This window comes from Acinonyx jubatus, chromosome X (genome assembly GCF_027475565.1).
Source record: "Acinonyx jubatus isolate Ajub_Pintada_27869175 chromosome X, VMU_Ajub_asm_v1.0, whole genome shotgun sequence".
Lineage (NCBI taxonomy): Eukaryota > Metazoa > Chordata > Mammalia > Carnivora > Felidae > Acinonyx > Acinonyx jubatus.
Genome location: NC_069389.1, coordinates 83,640,783 through 83,646,663, shown reverse-complemented (window position 1 = coordinate 83,646,663; position 5,881 = coordinate 83,640,783).

The following is a 5,881-nucleotide window of genomic DNA, read 5'->3' as shown; positions in this document are numbered from 1 at the left end:
GCTCACCCCAAGCTTCTAGAGAATGCTCCGCCCCCTCCCTGTGATGGAGAAAGCAGGAGGTGCTTCCTTCATTTAGAGGGAGGAGAATCACAAGTTAAACAGAAATACAGTTAAAAGGAAGAACTTACCCTTTTAAAGAATTTTGAAGTGTAATGGCAACATGTCTGTTCAGTTTCCATTCAAACCCCTAGGGTGGGTGATTTCCTGAAAACAAAAAAGAAAAAAAAGAAAAGAAGTAGAGGTAGCAAATTTCTTTTTCCTCTAATAAAGATGCAGTTAAAGATTTCCTCACGTTTTTTCCAGGCCTTCTCTTATACTTTATCTCTGGTAAATTTGAAACCTGCTAGTCAAGCTCCACTACAAAAGCATGCTAAGTGTCTTGATGGGGATTTTAATGAATGAATACTTTATTTTAGGTAGAATTAATTATTTAAAATTTTGAATCTGAACCTGGGACATAATATGTATCTCTTTTCACTTAGATCTAATACTTCCTTCCTTAAGTAACTTCTAAACAAAAATCCTGAAACAAAATCTAGCTATACTCAAATTGAAAAAAAATAACCATGTGTCAATAGTAAAATCAAAATAAGCGAAAGTAAAAAATCAACCACAAACTTAGAATGCTTTTCAATCCATATGATTGGATAAACAAAAATATCCCTAAACTAGTTCTTATATTTCATTGAGAAAGAAATGAACAGTAGGGTAGAGAAACTGGCAAAGGACACAAACAATTCACAAGGTTCTTCCCTACTCCTGATATATATTTCCCTGTGAAGAAAGCACAAGTAGTACAGTTAGAAGGTTTTGCTTCTAGACTAAACAGGCCTCTAGGCTGATGGATAGTTTGCTTAAACCATGGGGTCTGTTAGTACCATTTCACTCTCATGACGAGCAATATCCTGCAATTCACTTTCCTCTCTTAATAAAGCTGACATTTTTGTTTCATCTGCTATTTCATGTATTTTGTTGCTATTGTTGCAATTTGTTCATTGTTTCCAGGATGTATAAACTTTTATGTATCTACAATTAACCTCAAAATGTATAATAATGTAAACACATTGCTGGAAAAGTAAGAAACTTTTGTGTAGCTCTATCAGAAGTAGGAGAAAAATGCTGGTCAGCTCTTCCTGAGGCTCTTTTAACATACAAAACATTTTGATCCCTTCCAGATTAAAGTCTTTTTATTTTGGTCTTGTAATATCTGATATGATTTCTAACAGCACATTCTCTCAAGGGCTCTAATGTAGTTTTGAAAACCAAATCTTCTCAGTATTGCAATTTTATGAAAACCGTTTCTGTTCACGGGAATCTTTACAAAACTGTGGAAGCGGCTCTGCTGTTTATCAAGGACATAATACTAAGAAACTGCTCGTTGAAACATAGCAACACTGACAACAGAGAACTGGTCAACTTTGTTTTTCAAAATGGAAAAACCGTGAGAAACATTGCTATTCAGAACAAAAAGGTTCTACTCTGAGCGTTGCTTTTTTATTGTTTTTGATACTGTTGTAATTTTCTTTGGTATTGAAAAATGCTTTAAAAAGAAACCAGTGGAATATAGACAATAAATATACCAAAATATAAAATATTGAATATACCAAGTGTTGGTGAAGATAAGGGGAAACTAAATGTTCATACACTGCTTGACTGTAAACTGGAATTAGTATTTCGAAAAATGTTTGATGTGATTCCCTAAAGTTGAACATTATAGAGATTAACAGAGAACATTTAGGGCTTTTGGTAGCAGAGTGGCATGACTAAATAGGTGGTAGAGCACATATGAGACTATCCAGTCGGGCCTAGGAAGCAAATATTCAAAAATTTTCATTTTTTTCATTTTATTTATAAGCTTTTATTTATAAACACTTTTAAATGCTCATAATAAATTATTTTTACTCTAATATATACTTTATAAAAATATGAACTGGGGGGCTTCAACAAATTTTTCACAGTAGTGAGAATAAAAAATATGTAGAAATCTCTGCTTTACGGGCCTCATAGTTGACCTAGTCCTTCGACTTGTTTTCTTGATTTGCATTGTTTGGGACTATTATATTATAAAAAGGCTAATTAATCTGAACTTCCTAGATTGCCTCAATTACTGATTTTGCTGCTCGTAGAAGTTGCCATTACTCATGAAATGTTTAAGATAATAACGAGAAACTGAATTTCAGTAAGCCAAGTTTTTACAAAAGGATCAGTTCTTGCCAACTTCAGACAATGCTACAAAATATGTGGCCCTACAATTATTCTATTTGGAATATATTATAGTATAGGTTTTCATTGAAATATTATACGCCAAAATTTTAATGTTAACAATGATTGTGGTTTTTTAATTGTTTTTTTAAATGTTTATTTACTTTTGAAAGAGACAGAGAGAGAGAGAGAGCACAAGCAAGGGAGGGGCAGAGAGAGGGGGAGACAGACAATCCCAAGCAGGCTCCTTGCTGTCAGCACAGAGCCAGATATGGGGCTCGAACCCATAAATCACGAGATCATGACCTGAGCCAAGATCAAGAGCCGACTGAGCCACCCGGGTGCCCCATGATTGTGTTTTTTTTTTTAATGTCAACTTAATTTCTAAGTTCTCTAGTTGACTTTAAGACCTCAAAAGTAATGAGGGAATATTTTTTGGATACCTGGGAAATTCCTCAGAATATCAGAATCCATAAACACAGAGCATCAAACATACCAAGTTGCAATACAATAATTTTTAATTATAGTTTTATGTATAAAAGTATCTACTTTTTATATATTTCTAATTAAAATGGCAATGTTTTCAGCAGTTAAAATTATATTTTAAAGCTTAAGCTTAAACCTTTTCATGTATCTGGGGCTGTATGTTTAAATATATACATGTAATGATACATTAGTGCAAATAAGAGCAACCTAGGAATAATAGAAAGGAGAGGATTAAGCAGTTAAAATGAAAACTGATCTTAGAATGTACAATTTCCCTTCCCAATGAGATCGTATAGACTTATTATTTATTTTTCCTTTATTCTATCCAGATTGCAGAAAGTTTTAATATGCCTCACCTGTATGTATATTTTATTTTATTTTATTTTATTTTTATTATTATTTTTTTAATATGAAATTTATTGTCAAATTGGTTTCCATACAACACCCAGTGCTCATCCCAACAGATGCCCTCCTCAATGCCCATCACCCACTTTCCCCTCCCTCCCACCCCCCCCCCACCCCATCAACCCTCAGTTTATTCTCAGTTTTTGAAAGTCTCTTAAAGTTTGGCTCCCTCCTTCTCTAACTTTTTTTTTTCTTTCCTTCCCCTCCCCCCATGGTCTTCTGTTAAGTTTCTCAGGATCCACATAAGAGTGAAAACATATGGTATCTGTCTTTCTCTGTATGTATATTTTAAATTTTTTTTAATGTTTTAATTTATTTTTGAGACAGAGAGAGACAGAGCATGAGCAGGGGAGGGGCAGAGAGAGAGGGAGACACAGAATCTGAAGCAGGCTCCAGGCTCTGAGCTGTCAGCACAGAGCCTGACGCGTGGAACTCATGGACCGTGAGATCATGACCTGAGCCGAAGTCGGATGCTTAACAGACTGAGTCACCCAAGCGCCCCTCTCTGTATATTTTAAACTCAGAACAGTTAAGTTGTATCCTTTTACACGGTCTTTTATTGTATTCATAGATTCTGCATTTAAAGAAAAGCTAAAGTTTTTACTTATTGATTTGCTTCTTTCTGCTATGTTTATTTTATTATACTTTGTAGTTCTTTTTTATTGAAGTATAGTTGACATACAATATCTATTAACTTCAGGTGCTATGTTTATTTTAAATGTTGCATTGTCACTCGGTTTAACAAGGTAGCCAATGATAAAACTGTTCCTTATTCTCAGATACCTATGATCAAATTTGAACTGAGCAGCCAGTTTCCCCTAAAAGACCCTTTTGTTATTTTCTTCTCCAAAATCTAACCCTAAATGTAGAGTAATAAAACTGTCAAGATGTCTCTTACACCCAAATCAACTTTAGCAGTTTCTAGATACCTAGAAGATAATACAAAAGGCTTATTCCCTCACCTTATAAAAGAAAGATGAAAAACAGACAAGTATATTTTTTATGCTCTTTATTTTGTAATTGGATTCACAGTGCTAGAAGGACCACTATTTTTTCAGATACACTTTATAGAAAAAGTGTCAAATCAAAGAGGGGAAATCAACTCCTACATTAATTTTGTATAACTGAAGTACTATTGATATAAATATGTTTCAGTAACTGTCCCTTTAGGATATGTAGAAACATGCTTTTAGGTTCATGGGCAGACACAACTTACATAAATCAAAGAGTAAGTCAAAATGAGAATGATTATTGTTTTTTGGAGGAGGAAACCAAAAGGAGTGACAGTCAAAGAAGAACAATTGTCCCCAAACTAAGAAATGGGTAAACTTTATATTCTGCATCTTTGTATCAACTTGAAAAAAATTACTGGCACTACCATCATTTAGTGATTTGTTTCCAATATCTGTTGATTATGTTTCATGCTTTCCTGATAGATGTCCCTATTATGCACACTGCTGGAGAATAAAACCGAGCCCCAATCTCAGGCAGATATATTCTGAACATTTGCTACTTAAATGCACTTGCTTGTTATCTTCTGGCTGATAGCATGTACCATCCCGCTACAAGCTTCCTTTGTAATAACTGGAACATTATATGTTTAAAGACATTATGTGTTTAAGACTTTGTGAAAGAAGATTTTAATTGGTATAAAAATCTACTTGCTTATGTAAGCATTCCTAGTCTCCAAATTTGTAATCATTCCATTTCAATATTCTTTCTGACTGGGCACACTCCTTTTTAAATGACTTTGTCATCTTCTTGGTTCCCTTACTAGTGAGTTAATGAAATTTGACACCTTAGAGATAAACGTATTTAAAGCAAATTTTTTACTTGATGATATACAAAGCATGTAACAATCGTGAAGGCATAGGCCTTGACCAATACCCAACACTGGCTATAAGTAAATAGTATGGTCATAAAAATGTATCCTGTTTGCACACCTTTAGTACAAGAGCAGAAGAAAAGAACTTCCTGGAGTTGAGTGCTCAGATACAGAAGTGAGTCACTTCCAGGGCCAAAGGGGGCTGAGAAATTTCTGGTCAAATGTGTGGGAACATGGTGGTGAAGGACAAAATGCTTCCAGTGGAGAGAAATGAACTCACTCTGACACATTGCCTGCAGGGACACAAGTTTGAGTTTGACTCGTTTTGGGGATTTTGTGTTCTTGAGTCAATACTAAAACCTACATACTGCCAATTGCTAATGAAACTATGGGGTAGACCACTTAGAGTGATTTAATAGTAGGATTTTAAAAAAGATATAAGTGAAGTTGTTGAAGACTGACAACTACATTAGCACAGTGCGCAGTTCACAACCACCAGCTCTTGTCACACTCTGAGATAACAGGTTACAGTTGCAGTATAGACACAACTCTTCTTGGGATTAACAAAGAACAGGACCCTTTGTGGTCTTTCTGGAGGACTCCAAAACAAGAAGGAGCCATCTGACTCTCTAGGGGACACCTAAAAGAAGGACTAGGTTGGATCAGAATTATTCTTATATGCACATTAAATACAGGTCATCATCATTTTCCAGTGTGTGTGTGTGTGTGTGTGTGTGTGTGTGTGTGTATATATATATATATATATATATATATATATATATATGAGACTATTCACAAGGTCCACTGTCTAGCCTTTAGAAATTATTAGGGAGGTTTATTACTGGATGGTTACATATTTGATATTCTCAATAAAACAGGCAATCTTATAGATAAGAATTTATTTCCCAGCTCTGCCACTTATTAGTCATGTGATCTTTAGTAGCTTCTTTCACTTGTATGTAC